Source organism: Panthera tigris, chromosome B3 (genome assembly GCF_018350195.1).
Source record: "Panthera tigris isolate Pti1 chromosome B3, P.tigris_Pti1_mat1.1, whole genome shotgun sequence".
Lineage (NCBI taxonomy): Eukaryota > Metazoa > Chordata > Mammalia > Carnivora > Felidae > Panthera > Panthera tigris.
In genome coordinates, this window is record NC_056665.1 from 71,697,028 (window position 1) to 71,714,987 (window position 17,960).

A 17,960-nucleotide genomic window follows, 5' to 3' on the forward strand; every position below is an offset into this window, starting at 1 on the left:
AAACGGGGGAGGGGCAGAGAGAGAGGGAAACAGAGAATCCCAAGCAGTCTCCTCACTGTCAGCGCAAAGCCCCACTTGGGGCTCGATTCCACAAACTGTGAGATTGTGACCTGAGCTGAAATCAAGAGTCAGATGCTCAACCCACTGAGCCACCCAGATGCACCAAATTCAAGTTTTATAAATGATACAATGACCCCTATGACCTGGCCCCTGCCTGCCTTTCCAGTGCCATCTCCCACATCCTCTCCCTTCACTCTTCAGTGACAGCAATCTGAGGAAGGTGGCATTGGCATGCAGCCTTAACATTTAAAACAAAATTATTAATGTGTATGATAGACACTTCCACCCTATCTTTGCACTTCACCCTCTTACTCTCACTCTTTTATTTATTTATTTTTAATTTTAATTTTTTTTTTTAATTTTTTTTTTAAACATTTATTTATTTTTGGGACAGAGAGACAGAGCATGAACGGGGGAGGGGCAGAGAGAGAGGGAGACACAGAATCGGAAGCAGGCTCCAGGCTCCGAGCCATCAGCCCAGAGCCTGACGCGGGGCTCGAACTCACGGACCGTGAGATCGTGACCTGAGCTGAAGTCGGACGCTTAACCGACTGAGCCACCCAGGCGCCCCATTTTTTTTTTTTTTTTTTTTTTTTTTTTTTAGAGAGAGAGCATACACACAAATGGGGAGGGGACAGAGAGAGAGATGGCGAGAGAGATAATCCCAAGCAGGCTCCATGTTGTCAGCTCGGGACCTGACTCGGGACTCCGATCTCACAAACTGTGAGATCACAACCTGAGCCAAAATCAAGAGTCAGACACCTAACTGACTGAGCCACCCAGGTGCCCCTCGGCCTCTCACTGTTTTCTTTTTGATTAGCCCAGGGATGATGATGATATGATGATGATGATGACAATGACAGTATTGACTCAGTGATGGGCTGGAGGGTGGGGGTCAGTGCTGTTTGTTGCAGACATTACTGAGAAGGCAAAACAATTAGAACACTAGTAGGGGGGGCTCCTGTCTAGCTCAGTCAGTAGAGCTGGCGACTCTTGATCCCAGGGTTCTGAGTTCAAGCCCCACATTGGGCATAGACATTACTTAAATAAAAAATAAATAGAGAGCAGGGCCCATGGTTTATGAGCAGCCACCTTCATTTTCATGCACGACCAAAGAGTGATTTAAAAATGGGTGATGTTGAGGGGCACCTGGGTGCTCAGTCGGTTAAGCATCAGACCTCGGCTAAGGTCATGAGCTCACAGTTCATGAGTTCAAGCCCAGGGTCTGAGCCTGACAGCTCAGAGGCTGGAGCCTGCTTCAGATTCTGTGTCTCCCTCTCTCTCTTCCCCTCTTCCACTCTCACTCTCTTTCTCTCCCCTCTGTCAAAAATAAATAAACGTTAAAAAAAAATTGGGTCATTTTGAGAAGGGCAAGAAGATTTTTGTTCAGAAGTGTGCTCAGTGCTATACTGTGGAAAAGGGAGGCAAGCACAAGACTGGGCCAAATCTCCATGGTTTATTTGGGCAAAAGACAGGTCAAGCCCCTGCATTTTCTTACACGGATGCCAACAAGAACAAAGGAGTCACCTGGGGAGAGGAGACACTGATAGAGTACTTGAAGAATCCCAGGAAGTATACTCTAGAACAAAAATGATCTTCGCTGGCATTAAGAAGGCAGGGGAAAGAGCAGACTTGATAGCTTATCTCAAAAAAGCTACTAAGGAGTAATATTTGGCGATTGCCTTATTTATTACAAAACAAAAATGTCTCATGACTTTTTTTTTATGTGTACCATATTTAAATTGATCTCATACACCAGAATTCAGATCATGGACTATTTCTTTTGGACAGTCCTGATTTAAATAAGATTAGTTTGTGGTTAAATGAATATGATCAGCTTTTTATTTTTATTTTTTTTTAATTTTTTTTAATGTTTATTTTTGAGACAGAGAGAGACAGAGCAGGAACAGGGGAGGGGCCGAGAGAGAGGGAGACACAGAATCTGAAATGGGCTCCAGGCTCTGAGCTGTCAGCACAGAGCCCGACGCGGGGCTCGAACTCACAGACCGTGAGATCATGACCTGAGCCAAAGTCAGTCTCTCAACCGACTGAGCCACCCAGGCGCCCCATGATCAGCTTTTTAAACTTTGATAGTAATTCTGGTTCAGCAAGTGCTGTCCCCATTTTCCCCTTCAAAAAATAGATTGGAATTAATTAATAATGTTCAGCTTTTCACAGAGATGGTAAATGCCATGTTTAAACTTATAGAAGATTGGTTTTATATTTAGATTTATACAAATGTATATATTTAGATTTATATTTTTATATTTAGATTTATATAAAATAGATTTATATTATATTAATATATTTAAATACTAAGGAAATCCCTTCACTGTATCAGAACAGCAAGACTCAGCTGTGTTTCAAGTTGTTTGTTAGCCTGTTAAAGGCAAGGGCTGAAGATAAGCTGGCAATGTCCACTTTATCTTTTTAGTCTTAACTATGCCATTTAAAATGTTGCCTTTTGCTTAATGAAAGGCATTTTAGCGTGGTTAATGTATAACATTAAATCAAGAATATTAACAGTTCTCACATTTTATAGGTGATCTGTAAGGTCAGATGCTTTTAAAATTCAGGTATAAGGTATAGCAGCAGCCTTGGCTTGTGAATTCTTTACGAAGTTATAATTTGGGGTTGTCTTCTAAACAGCTATTTAAAACACAGCTGTGGAATTACCATATATATGTATGACTGGTAATGGCTATTGCCAACTAGTGGGTTAAAGTAGAGGAGATATGTCATCAACACAAATTTGTAAATTGTGTGTTAAGGCTTAAGATAATGAAAAACAAAATCACAGATCATGGAAAAAATTAAATAAATAAATAAAAACACTAGTAGGAGGTGAAAGCCATATCATGAAAAAATAAGTCAGAACATCTGATTTGGGCACATATATTTCTTTTTTTTTTTTTCAAGTTTATTTATTTATTTTGAGACAGAGAGAGCAAGCAGGGTGAGGGGCAGAGAGAGAGACTCCCAGGCAGGCTCTGCACTGTCAGCGCAGACCCCGATGTGGGATCTGAACCCATGAACCGTGAGATCATGACTTGAACCAAAGTCGGACGCTCAACCGACTGAGCCATCCAGGCGCCCCCAGTGCATATATTTCTTTCTTCCATGCGTTATTCAAGCTGTTGTATCTAGTCCTAGCCCTACAACAGCCCTTCACAACAGCTACTGATCCTTAAAGACTCAGTTCCGTCCTCACCTACTTTGGGAAGCTTCCCTGACCTCTCCCACTAGCACCCAGACTATACTGTTCAATACTGCCTTAGTGCTCTATGCATAGTTCTATACTTACAACATTTTATTGTGAAGGGGATCAGAATATGCCACATCGGCATAAGGATTGTTTGGAGCTGAAGGCAAATAAGAAGCAGCAAACTCAGAAAGAACTCTCTGCCTTCCCCCATCTGCCTTAAAGTGGGATATAAAGTTCCCTTTGTGAAGCTCTTCCCCTCCCCTCTCCCCAAGCAGGAGGAGGAAAGACTAGCATTATCACTGCAGATGGAGTGCCACCACTGTGATGGGTCTGCACAAACAAACCTTACTAAAATAACCTTTATCTTCCATCAATTTCCCCCATATATTTGCTTTTCTACAATTTACCTCCCCTCGAAGCCCAAACCCCTTTCCTTTGTCTTGTCAGTTATAATCTCAAACTTTTTTTTAAAGTTCTATTTATTTAAGTAATCTCTATATCCAACGTGCAGCTCGCACTCAAAACCCCGAGGTAGAGTCCCATGCTTTTCCGACTGAGCCAGCCAGGATCCCCTAATTTCTGACTCTTTATTAAAATGGTATGTAATGGGGCGCCTGGGTGGCTCAGTCAGTTGAGCGTCCGACTTCAGCTCAGGTCATTATCTCTTGGTCCATGAGTTCAAGCCCCGTGTCAGGCTCTGTGCTGACAGCTCAGAGCCTGGAGCCTGCTTTGGATTCTGTGTCTCCCTCTCTCTGTGACCCTCCCCCATTCATGCTCTGCCTCTCTCTGTCTCAAAAATAAATAAACATTAAAAACAATTAAAAAAAAATAAAATGGTATGTAATGCTTTGTATCTAATCTCCTCTTTGGGTCTCCATCTCTTCTCTATGAAAGCCCTCTGTGCACAGAAAAATTAAAATATTAACATAAAAATTTGTATGCCTTTTATCCTGTTAATTTGACTTATGTCAATCTAATTTGCAAACTCCAGCTACTAAACCTAAGAGGATAGAGAAGTTTTTTCTTCCCCTACAATTGAAAGTATCATTTATGTGTCCACCTTTGAAGTGAGAAACATTTTGTTTGTCCTTAAGACCTCAGAACTTAGCCAAGTGAATGACGTATAGGAGACATTCAATATTTACTGAATAAATAGACTAAGCCAGAAGGAACCTTAAAAGGCATTCTACTCAACATACAAGCTCCCGTGCAATATTCTGACTTATTCAGTCTGCTGAAACATTAACAATAATAATGCCATTGCAGAAAGTCATTCAAATGTGGCAGCTGGTGCCACAACAAATTCGTGATCTCAAACTGCAACTAGTTCTTAAAGGCTACACCATAATACTACTATTGGCAGCTGTCAGTTTCCACAGCTGCTACTTCAACTTTTTCACTTTGTTCTCACTGGTTGCTGTAAAGTGCTTCTAGAAGAATAAACAAATGATCAGGAAAAGAAGGAAGGAAGAGAGGAAAGGAAAGAGCTTCTAACAAAAAGTAATAAGGTGAGACCTGGTCTATCAGCTATTAATATATATTATAAAGATTAAAAACATTACAACAGTGTGGTATTGGCGCCAGAATAGACAGATAGATGGATGGAACAGAATAGAGAAAAAAAAAAAAAAAGCTCAAGTGGGTGTGCCTGGCTAGCTCAGCTGGTTGAGTATGAAACTCTTGATTTCAAGTCCCATGTTGGGTATAGAACTTACTTAAAAATATATATTTAAAAAGAGAGCTCAAGTATATACAGAGATTTAATATATTTTAATGGCACTACTTCTCAACAGTCAGTTAATTACAAACTGATTTTTCTCAGGGCACCTGGCTGGCTCAGTCAGTGGAGCATGGGACTCTTGATCTCAGGGTTGTAAGTGCAAGCCCCGCACTGGGTGTAGAGATTACTTAAAAATAAAATCTTAAAAGAAATGATTTTTTTCAATAAATGATGTTGGAACAAATGAATACCCATTTGCAAATAAATTAAGTTATACTTCTATCATCAACTTTACGCCAAAATAAACTCTAGATGATTAACAACTTAAATGAAAAAAATCAAAACCATAAAAATATGAGAAGAAATATAGGTATATATTTATATAATCTGGGCAGATGAGATCTTTCTTTTAAAAATTTTTTTAAGTTACTTACTTATTTTTGAGAGAGAGAGAGCATGAGCAGGGGAGGGGCAAAGAGAGAGGGAGACACAGAATCCCAAGCAGGCTCCTCACCATCAGCACAGAGGCCAACATGGGGCTCCATCTCATGAACTGTGAGATCATGACCTGAGCCGAAACCAAGAGTCAGACGCTTAACTGACTGAGCCACCCAGGCACCTCCAAAAGGTAAAGTTTTAAAGGTAAATAACACCAAAGAATCTGGAAACTATTACACTGAAAATGGAAGAGAATATTCAGAAACAAGTAAACACGTGCTTAGAAAGAAAAAAAAATAAACCTCTTGCATAGCTAACTCACAGACTCAAAAATGTCATTATTGTGAGGGAGAATTCAAAAAGGCAAAGGCAAAAAGAATGAGGATGCAACCAAATCATATTCAGTGCTGCAGAGGAGAAATTGCTTTTGGAGCAATGTGTGACAGACAGCACCTGGGAATTTCAAAACAAGTCAGAGAAGCAGTTAGAAACCTGTGGTCAAACTGTGACCTCTGACTACAGCTGGCCACTGGGTTGCAGGACAGAAGGGCTGCAAATGTGGTCCGTGTTCATGAAAAGGCCTTTGGAAGGGGCCTGAGAAAATAACAGTTATGAGCAATTATGTAGCATTTATACTACTGCTACTACTAATGATACCTGATACCTTCATTTCTTTTTTTTTTTTTTTTCAGAGAGAAAAAGCAAGAATGGGGGAGAGGGGCAGAAACAGAGACAGAGAAAGAGAAGCAGAGAAGTCTAAGCAGTTTCCACACGTAAGGCAGAGGGCAATGTGTGTCTCGATCCCACAATCCTGGGATCGTGACCTGAGCGGAAATCAAGAGTTGGTCACTCAACTGACTGAGCCACCCAGGTGCCCGACCTACATTTCTAATAATAATATTTACATGTACCTTTGTCATGCTTACTATGTGCTTGACACTATCTTAAGCACTTACAGTGTTTTAACTCACCTAAATCTCATAACATCGCTAAGAAGCAGGCACTATTATCCCTATTTTACAGATAAGGAAAATGAAGCACAGGAAGGTCGAGTAGTGTCACACACTGATGTCACCAGCTGGTAAGTGAAAGAGCCAATCATATCCAGCAGTCCTTACTCTAGAGTTCATGCACTTAACCACCATGTTATATCGCCTTGATGGTTAAAACATCCCTTCCAGCAGTCATTCACTAAAAGTAGTCCTTTCAGGAAATCCTGGAGGTCAAAACTATTTTCATAATAACCCTAATATTTTTTTTCTCATTCTTTTATGAGTACCTAGAGTTTTCCAGAGGCTACAGGAAGTGCGATGACGTCATCCACTTTAATGGACAATAGAATATGTGTTTGTAAAGTCTTGCATTTTTCTGGGATTTTCTAAGGCAAGTTCTTTGGGATCCTGACATCAAAATGTTTGAGAACCATTGCCCGACATAAGGTAAAGGGAACGTGGTTTCTGAAGGAATAATTACAGCCTCTTGCTGTAATTCATTCATTCACTCATTCACTCCTTCATTCATTCACTCACTCATTCATTCATTCATTCATTCGATAATTGTTGAGTACTACATTGCACGTATTGTGCCGGGTGTGGAGATTACAGTGGTGGACAAGAGTAGCATGGTCCCTTGGCTCATGGATTTTAGTGCAATGGTCCTAAAACATCAGAGTGCATGGAATCCATTGCTAAATTAATTAAAAGTGCAAATTCTGGGGGCGCCTGGGTGGCTCAGTTGGTTAAGCATCCAACTTCATGTCAGGTCATGATCTCAGGTCAGGTCATGATCTCGGAGTTTGCGAGTTTGAGCCAGGCATCCGGCTCTGTGTTGCCAGCTCAGAGCCTGGAGCTTATTTAGGATTCTGTGTCTCCGGCTTTCTCTGCCCCTCCCCTGTTCATGTTCTGTCTCTCAAAAATAAATGTTAAAAAAAATTTTTTTTTAAGTGCAAATTCTGGGGCTTTACCCCAAGAGATAGCAATTCAGTCTTTAGAAGTTAGGACTCAAGAATTTTCTTTTTTTTAAGCTGTAAAGTTGATTCTGAAGTAAAATATCCACTAACCACATACTGAAAAACACTGGCTTAGTGGTTGTTTAGCCTGCAAAGAAAACTTGCAGAGATGAAAGTGATCACCATATAAGAAGACCGGTGTGACTCCAGAAGTAGACTAGATACCAGTGGTTCAAAGCTAATCTGGAGACAGGTTTTCATCTAATATTAGGTAGGAATGGTCAATCGGGGGAGGCAGAGTTCCCAGTCCACTGCAGGGTTGAGTTGGCTAGAATGCCACACTGCTGACTAAGGATTCTCACATCCGGTGTGACTTTTTCTATATGGCCTCTAAGCATGAGAGAACTTTATGAGAACTGGAAGGGAGGGTTGATAAAAGACCTAACTGATTTGGTGCACTATTTCAGTCACTTATTTTCCCCAACAAATTACGTCAACTCAGATGATAATACAAATTACAAAGTGACCACTTAGACTAGAACAGACAATGAGGGTTGGCCAAAGTTCAAGGACCTTGAGGATGAGAGAATGAGGAAAAAGTTGGAGCAGATTCCCAGACCTTCCCTTGTTTCTCATGGGGCTGTGCCCAAAGTTCAGTGACCTCAACCGTAAGGGCCAGGAACAACAGAACTTTCTTCCATTTTGAACCTTGGGAGAAAATGTCAGGGCTCATCACCCCAACTAACACCTGAGTTCCAGGTTCATATAATCCATTCTATGCCCTAGAAATATAACCTAGTCACAAAATCCATAGGAAGCATTAGCTTCCAAGTGTCATTTCAAGCATTCCAAGTGTCATTTCTTTTTTTTTTTTTATTTCCAATGTTTATTTATTTTCGAGAGAGAGAGAGAAAGAGCACAAGCATGAGGGGGGAGGGACAGAGAGAGGAGGACAAAGGATCTAAAGCTGGCTCTGTACTGACAGCAGTGAGCCCAATGCGGCACTCGAACTCACAAACCGTGAGATCATGACCTGAGCCGAAGTTGGACACTTAACTGACTGAGCCACCCAGTCACCCCTCGAGTGTCATTTCTTGCTGTGCAATTAGGCCTCCTGGAGATTTCAGTACAGCAAACCTAGCCATGACCTATATACTGTATGTGACCTAAATACATGAACATTAACCCTTGGAAGCAAGCACTATTATCTCCATTTTACGGATAAACTATTATTAAAGTAATTTCATGACTCACTTCATATTTTATTGAGAAAATAGAAGAATCCAGTTGAAAACTACTTCCTCTTCCTCACCAAAGCTATCAAACTGCCTGGGCCTGTACTTGTCTGTCTTCTCTCCTTATACAATCTCAGGCCAATCCCCTCATCTGTGTATGGGACTCCAACCCCTTTTCCTTCCTCACTTGCTTTGCTCCTCTAATTATACCTTCTCTCTTCTACATCATCTTTTCTTCCTCTGTATAATTATTCCTATCAGCCTAGAAATATGTTATAGTATCTCCCCCCCTTTTTTTAAATAACTTTGTTTCTGTAGGGATATTGCCTCTTTTCTTTGCTCTCCTATGTCAGTGTGAATTAGGATTAGTCTCATATAACAGGAAACCTAAATTGGAGTCATATATAAAATAAGGTTTGGGGCGCCTGGGTGACTCAGTTGGTTAAGTGTCTGACTCATGATTTCAGTCATGATCTCACAGTTTGTGGGATCGAGTCCCATGTCGGGCTCTGTCCTGACAGCACAGATCCTGCTTGGGATTCTCTCTCCCTCTCTCTTTGCCCCTCCCTGTTCGCACATGCACTCTCTCTCTCTCTCTCTCAAAATAAATAAACATTTTTTTAAAAAAGGTAAGTTTTGTGTTCCTTTATGTGATGGAGGCTCAGAGGTAGATAGTATGGTTCCATGTTGTCACTAGGGACCCAGGAGCCCTTTGTCTTCCTGCTCCGAGATCTTTAGCACAAAACTTCCATTCTCAAGTGCATATAACGATCCAACAGGGCTACAGTAGCGTCAGGCATTTTATCTGCATTCCAGGTAGGAAGAAAGAGAAAGTTGGAGGGAGGGAAAAAGGAAGTAAAGCCTGGGCTTTTCTCCACACAACTGTATGAAAATGCCTTTGTCAAGTTCACTAATTATTTCTATCTTTTCATATCTAATATTAAATTTTCTGGATCCTCCTTCTCTTCCCAATATCTAAATATCAGTTGCCTCGGGCTTCATTTCATGGCCATCTTCTTTATATATACGATTTCCCTAATGATTCCATCCAGTCCTATGACTTTAAATACTCTATTTGCTGCTGATCCCATAAGCTTGTAGCTCCAGATGTGATTCTGTGTAGAACCCCAGGCTCGTATATCATCTCCGCATGGACGTCTAACAGGAATCTGGAGTGGAGCATGACCAAAGCAGAACTTCCAATTTCTACCCTTAGGAAAACGTTCTCCCTCGGTCTTTCCCATTTCAATTAAATGGCACTACCAATCACAGAGCTGTGCTAGCCAAAAACCTAGGAGTCATCCTTGGTTACCTTATTTTCTTCCTCTTCCTTATCCAATCCTTTAGAAAATTCTGTCTCCTTTATATCCAAAATATATTCCCAATCCAATAATCTCTTATTCCTCCAACATTCTTCCCCACACCGTCATCACCTGGTTTATAATAATGACCTCCTAACTCTTTCCTTCCTTCCAGTCTTGTTTCCACTAACAGGGTTAATAGTTACAAATATCAGAAACTAACTGGCTGAATTAAACAGAAAATGAAATAACTTGAGGGGCACCTGAGTGGCTCAGTCAGATGAGAGACAATTTGAGCTCAGGTCATGATCTTTCAGTTCATGGGTTGGACCCCTGCATCAGGCTCAGTACTATCAGCTCAGAGCCTGCTTTGCATCCTCTGTTGCCCTCTCTCCGTGGTCAACCCTGCTTGTGCTCTCTCTCTCTCTGTCAAAAATACAGTAAAACCTTGTTTTATGAGCATAATTCACTCAGGAAACATGTTTGTAATCCAAAGCACTTGTATATCAAAGCCAATTTCAAGAACCATTGGCTCAGTTGTGACCATGTGACGTTTGACATCACATACTACTTGTATTGCAAGACATTGCTCATTTATCAAGTTAAAATTTATTAAAAATGTTTGCTCCTCTTGTGGAACACTCGGGGAACAAGTCATTTGCAATCCAAGGTTTTACTGTAAATAAAACATTAAAAGAAAGAAAGAAAGAAAGAATTTGAAGGACTAGAATAGTAGCAGGGAATTTGGAGGCAAACTGGTGTGCAGCCCTGGTAGAATGGATAACAGAATAACAGATAAAATCATGGAGTATTGTGCAGTTCTTAGAGACAGCCCCATGAGTACCACCCTCAACGGTCTAGCATGTTGCTGTGAAGGGGCAGGAATGATTGTCTATCTCAAAACAACCCTGCAAAAAGACAAGAGAGAGTTTTTTTTTTAGCAAGCAAATATTCTAAAATTTATTATTGGACTATAGCTGACATACAATGTTATATTCATTCCAGGTGTGCAACATAATGATTCAACAAGTCTATACATTACTCTGTGCTCACCACAGTAAGTGCAGTCACCATACAACCTTATCACCGTATTATTGACTATGTTTCTTCTGCTGTACTTTTTTTTTTCCTCTCTGTGATTTATTTTATTTTATGTTTTAAAGTTTATTTATTTTGAGAGAGAGAATGTGTGGGAGGGGCAGAGAGAGAATGAGAGAGAGAGAGAATCCCAAGCAGGAATTGGTGCAAAGCTCATACTCACAAACCGTGAGATCCTGACCTGAGCTGAAATCAAGAGTCGGACACTTAACAGACTGAGCCACCCAGGTGCCCCATGACTTATTTTATTTTCTAACGGAAAGTTTGTACCAGAGAGCAGACTTTAGGAGGCTTTTCTCCACCTAATCTCTCACTGCTTCCCAGAGCATAGCCTGCTGACTCTATTACTCTCTTCCCCCTCATCTTCTCCCATCTCTTTGCACACATTCCAGTTCAAGACACTGTGGCTCCCCCAGCAGTGTCTCATAGAGGGTGTAGTTATGGTGGTTCATTCCTGGATCCTGTGCTTTCCTCTTTATATTTTCTTCAGGATTGATTTTAGAGGAAAGAGCCAGCAACCTGAGCTAATGTTCCCATAGTTATTGGAGGAGGTTACTACACTGTTATTGTAAGGAGGGATTGGCATAGAGATATTTTTAACCTCCAAACTGCGCAACTTATAGAAGTCTGATTTACTGTCATCGATGCAATAATTAGCACCCTGGGAAGGGATCTGGAATGCATTGTTGATTCAGATTCATCTTAATTAACTCAACAAATACTTGGGTGGTTAAGCCAGACATGGTGTTATATACTAGAAATAAAAGTGAAAAGAAATTGTCACTACATTCTAGTAGAGAATAAACATTATTTTATTATAATTATAATATCGTAAATGATGATAATCACATCCCTTAATAGAGATATGTACAAGGTTATTGAGAGTATAGGGTCCTTGGCAAAAGGAGCCTTCACAGAAAGGTGACATTTGAGTAAAGAACTTGAAGAATGTGTAGGATTTTCCCAAGAAAGCAAAGGGAAGGAAAATATTACAGGCAAAGAACACAAGTATGAGACCAAGAAAAAAGATTTGAGGAAGCATGGTGTACTCTGGGATATTCAAATAGGTCATATTTCTAGAGCATAAACTGTGAATGGAAACAGGCACTCTAATTCATTGCTGATGGGTATATACATTGGTTCTTCAAGGGGTACCTGAATGGCTCAGCTGGTTAAGCATTCGACTCTTGGTTTCAGCTCAGGTCGTGATCTCACAGTTCATGGGATGGAGCCCTGTGTCGGGCTCTGTGCTGACAGTGTACAGCCTGCTTGGGATTCTCTTTCTCCTTCTCTCTCTGCGCTCTCTCACTCATGTGCACATGCACTCCTTCTCAAAATAAACTTAAAAAAATTAAAAAAACAATAAATAAATTGGTTCTTCAACTTTTTAGGAAGGCCATTTGGCAATAACTACCGAAACTTAAAGTGTATATACTTTTTGGTCAGGAACTGCATATCTCCCAGCATTGTTTGTAATGGCAAAAGATTTGCAACAACCTAAATATCCATGAAAGAGGGAGCTGGTAAAATAAATGATGGGATATCCAAACAATGAAATTATAAAAAAGAACAAGAGATCTATAACGACTAATATGGACTAGGTTTTATTTTAATTAATTATTTATTTATTTACTTATTTATTTATTTTTAATTTAATTTATTTTTTAAATTTACATCCAAGTTAGTTAGCATATAGTGCAACAGTGATTTCAGGAGTATATTCCTTAATGCCCCTTACCCATTTAGCCCATCACCCCTCCCACAACCCCTCCAGTAACCCTCAGTTTGTTCTCCATATTTAAGAGTCTCTCTTGTTTTGTCCCCATCTCTGTTTTTATATTATTTATATTTCCCTTCCTTTATGTTCATCTGTTTTGTATCTTAAAGTCCTAATATGAGTGAAGTCATATGATGTTTATCTTTCTCTGGCTAATTTTGCTTACATAATACCCTCTAGTTCCATCCACATAGTTGCAAATGCCAAGATTTCATTCTTTTTGATTGCCGAGTAATACTCCATTGTGTGTGTGTGTGTGTGTGTGTGTGTGTGTGTGTGTGTGTGTGTGTATACCACTTCTTCCTTATCCATTCTTCAGTCAATGGACATTTGGGCTCTTTCCATACTTTGGCTATTGTTGATAGTGCTGCTATAAACACTGGGGTGCATGTGCCCCTTTGAAACAGCATATCTGTATCCCTTGGATAAATACCACATAGTGCAATTGCTGGGTCGTAGGGTATTTCTATTTTTAGTATTTTGGGGAACCTTCATACTGTTTTCCAGAGTGGCTGCACCAGTTTGGATTCCCACCAGCAGTGCAGAAGAGATCCTCTTTCTCCACATCCTTACCAACATCTGTTGTTGCCTGAGTTGTTAATGTTAGCCATTCTGACTGGTGTGAGGTGATATCTCATTGTGGTTTTAATTTGTATTTTCCTGATGATGAGTGATGTTGAGCATTTTTTCATGTGTCGGTTGGCCATCTGGATGTCTTCTTTGGAGAAGTGTCTATACATGTCTTTTGCCCATTTCTTCACTGGATTATTTGTTTTTTGGGTGTTGAGTTTGAAAAGTTCTTTATAGATTTTAGATATGAATCCTTTATGCAATATGTCATTTGCAAATATCTTCTCCCATTCCATCGGTTGCCTTTTAGTTTTGCTGATTGTTTCCTTTGCTGTGCAGAAGTTTTTATTTTGAGGAGGTCTCAATAGTTCACTTTTGCTTTTGTTTCCCTTGCCTCTGGAGTTTTGTTGAGTAAGAAGTTGCTGTGGCCGAGGTGAAGGAGGTTCTTGCCTGCTTTCTCCAAGGATTTTGATAGCTTTCTGTCTTACATTTAGGTCTTTCGTCCATTTTGAGTTTATTTTTGTGTATGGTGTAAGAAAGTGGTCCAGGTTCATTCTTCTGCATGTCACTGTCCAGTTTTCCGAGCACCAGTTGCTGAAGAGACTGTCTTTATTCCATTGGATATTCTTTCTTGCTTTGTCAACAATTAGTTGGCCATATGTTTGTGGGTCCATTTCTGGGTTCTCTGTTCTGTTCCATTGGTCTGAGTGTCTGTTTTTGTGCCAGCACCATACTGTCTTGATGATTACAGCTTTGTAATACATCTTGAAGTCCGGGATTGTGATGCCTCCTGCTTTGGTTTTCTTTTTCAAGACTACATTGGCTATTTGGGGTCTTTTCTGGTTTCATACAAATGTTAGTATTGTTTGTTCTAGCTCTGTGAAGAATGCTGGTGTTATTTTGATAGGGATTACATTGAATATGTAGAGTGCTTTGGGTAGTATTGACATTTTAAAAATATTTGTTCTTCCTATCTAGGAGCATGAAGTATTTTTCCATTTTTTTGTGTCTTCAATTTCTTTCATAAGCTTTCTATAGTTTTCAGTGTATAGATTTTTCACCTCTATGGTTACATTTATTCCTAGGTATTCTATGGCTTTTGGTGCAACTGTAAATGGGATTGATTCCTTGATTTCTCTTTCTGTTGCTTCATTGTTGGTGTATAGGAATGCAACCGATTTCTGTGCATTGATTTTATATCCTGCAACTTCGCTGAATCCATGGATCAGTTCTAGTAGCTTTTTGGTGGAATCATTTGGGATTTCCATATAGAGTAACATGTCATCTGCGAACAGTGAAAATTTGACCTCCTCCTGGCCTATTTGGATGCTTTTTATTTCTTTGTGTTGTCTGTTGAGGCTAAGACTTCCAGCATTATGTTGAATAACAGTGGTGAGAGTGGACATCCCTGTCTTGTTCCTGACCTTGGGGGGAAAGCTCTCAGTTTTTCCCCATTGATAGCGTTGGGTCTTTCATATATGGCTTTTATGATCTTGAAGTATGATCCTTCTATCCCTAGTTTCTTGAGGGTTTTTATCAAGAAAAGATAGTGTGTTTGTCAAATGCTTTCTCTGCATCTATTGAGAGGATCATGTGGTTCTTGTCCTTTCTTTTATTGATGTGATGAATCACATTGATTGTTTTGCAGATATTGAACCAGCCCTGCATCCTAGGTATAAATCCCACTTGGTCGTGGTGAATTATTATTTTAATGTGTTGTTGGATCTGGTTGGCTAGTATCTTGTTGAGGATTTTGCGTCCATGTTCATCAGGGAAATTGGTCTATAGTTCTCCTTTTTAGTGTCGTCTTTGTCTAGTTATGGAATCAAGGTAATGCTAGCTTCATAGAAAGAGTTTGGAAGTTTTCCTTCCATTTCTATTTTTTGGAAGTGCTTCAAGAGAATAGGTGTTAACTCTTCCTTAAATGTTTGGTAGAATTCCCCTGGAAAGCCATCTGGCCCTGGAGAATCTTTTTGGGAGATTTTTGATTCCCAGTTTGATTTCTTTACTGGTTATGGGTCTGTTAAAATTTTCTATTTCTTCCTGTTTCAGGTTTGGTAGTTTATATATGTCTAGGAATTTGTCCATTTCTTTCAGATTGCTCATTTTATTGGGCATATAATTGCTCATAATATTCTCTTATTATTGTTTTTATTTCTGCTGTGTAGGTTGTGATCTTTCCTCTTTCATTCTTGATTTTATTTATTTGGGTCCTTTCCTTTCTCTTTTTGATCAAACTGGCTAGTGGTTTATCAGTTTTGTTGATTCTTTCAAAGAATCAGCTTTTGGTTTCATTGATCTGTTCTACTGGGTTTTTTGTTTTGTTTTGTTTTGATTTCTGCTCTAATCTTTATTATTTCCCGTTTTCTGCTGGTTTGGGGTTTATTTGCTGTTCTTTTTCCAACTCTTTAAGGTGTAAGGTTAGGTTGTGTATCTGAGACCTTTCTTCCTTCTTTAGAAAGGCCTGGATTGCTATATACTTCCCTCTTATGACTACCTTTGGTGTATTTCAAAGGTTTTGGGCTGTGGTGTTATCATTTTCATTGGCTTCCATGTACTTTTTAATTTCCTCTTTAACTTCTTGGTTAGCCCATTCATTCTTTAGTAGAATGTTCTTTAGTCTCCAAGTATTTGTTACATTTCCAAATTTTTTCTTGTGGTTGATCTTGAGTTTCATAGTGTTGTGGTCTGAAAATATGCACAGTATGATCTCAATCTTTTTGTATTTGTTGAAGGCTAATTTGTGTCCCAGTATGTGATCTATTCTGGAGAATGTACCATGTGCACTGGAGAAAAATATGTGTTCCACTGCTTTAGGATGAAATGTTCTGAATATATCTGTTAAGTCCATCTGGTCCAGTGTGTCATTCAAAGTCATTGTTTCCTTGTTGATTTTCTGTTTAGATGGTTTGCCCATTGTTGTAAGTGGGGTGTTGAAGTTCCCTACTGTTATGGTATTATCAATGAGTTTCTTTATGTTAGTGATTAATTGATTTATATATTTGGGTGTTTCACATTTGGAGCATAAATGTTTACAATTGTTAGATCTTCTTGGTGGATAGACCCCTTGATTATGATATAATGCCCTTCTTCATCTCTTGTTACAGTCTTTATTTTAAAGTCTAGATTGACTGATATATGTATGGCTACTCTGGCTTTCTTTTGTCGACCATTAGCATCATAGATGCTTCTCCACGCCCTTACTTTCAATCTGAAGGTGTCGTTAGGTCTAAAGTTGGTCTCTTGTAAACAGCATATAGTTGGGTCTTGTTTTCTTATCCATTCTGTTACCCTATGTCTTTTGATTGGAGCATTTAGTCCATTGACATTTAGAGTGAGTACTGAAAGATATGAATTTATTGCCATTATGTTTCTTGTAGAGTTGGAGTTCCTCAGGGTTTTCTCTGGTACTTTCTAGTCTTTGTTTCTTTTGGTCTTTTTTTTTTCTTTTCTCCCCTCAGAGATTTCCCCTTAAAATTTCTTTCAGGGCTGGTTTAGTGGTCACAAACTCCTTTAATTTTTGTTTGTCTGGGAAACTTTTAATCTCTCCTTCTATTTTGAATGGCAGCCTTACTGGATAAAGAATTCTTGGCTGCATATTTTTCTGAGTCAGCACATTGAATATATCCTGCCACTCCTTTCTGTCCTGCCAAGTTTCTGTGGATAGGTCTGCTGCAAACTTGATCTGTCTTCCCTTGTAGGTTAAGGACTTTCTTTCCCTTGCTGCTTTCATGATTCTCTCCTTGCCAGAGTATTTTGTGAATTTGACTATGATATGCCTTGTTGATGGTTGGTTTTTGTTGAATCTAATGGGAGTCCTCTGTGCTTCCTGGATTTTGATGTCTGTGTCTTTCCCCAGGTTAGGAAAGTTTTCCACTATGATTTGCTCACATAACCCTTCTACCCTTTTTTCTTCTCTTCATCTACTGGGACCCCCTATGATTCTGATATTGTTCCTTTTTAATGAGTCACTGATTTCTCTGATTCTTAAATCATGCTCTTTTGCCTTAGTCCTCCTCTTTTTTTTCTGCTTCATTATTCTCCGTAACTTTGTCGTCTATATTGCTGATTCTCTGCTCTGCCTCATCCATCCTTGCCGCCGCAGCATCCATCTGTGATTGCAGCTTAGTTATAGCATTTTTTATTTCATCCTGACTAGCTTTTACTTCTTTTATCTCCTCAGAAGGGGATTCTAATCTATTTTCGATCCCAGCTCGTATTCTTATTATCATGATTCTAAATTTTGTTCAGACATCTTGCTTGTATCTGTGTTGATTAAGTCCCTGGCTGTTGTTTCTTCCTGCTCTTTCTTTTGGGGTGAATTCCTTCATTTCATCATTTTGAAGGAAGAAAATGAATTAATAAGGTAAAAAAATTAGAAACAACACACACACACACACACACACACACACACAAATCAAATAAAATGATTCTAGATCCTAGGTGTGTTTTGGTCTGGGTGTTGAAAGGAGCTTGATAGATTAAAGAAAAAGGAATTTAAAAAAAGGAAAACTTTTGAAAATTTGAAAAAAGGAATACAAAGAAATAGAATAAAATGAAATGATGGAAGTAAAATAGAATTTGAAAAATTTATAAAAAAAGTAAAAA

General features: G+C 39.3%; 1 pseudogene; it reads left to right on the plus strand.

Annotated features, from left to right (window-relative positions):
- Window positions 1-1,414: 1,414 nt before the first annotated feature.
- Window positions 1,415-1,728, plus strand: LOC102971240 (annotated as a pseudogene).
- Window positions 1,729-17,960: the final 16,232 nt, after the last annotated feature.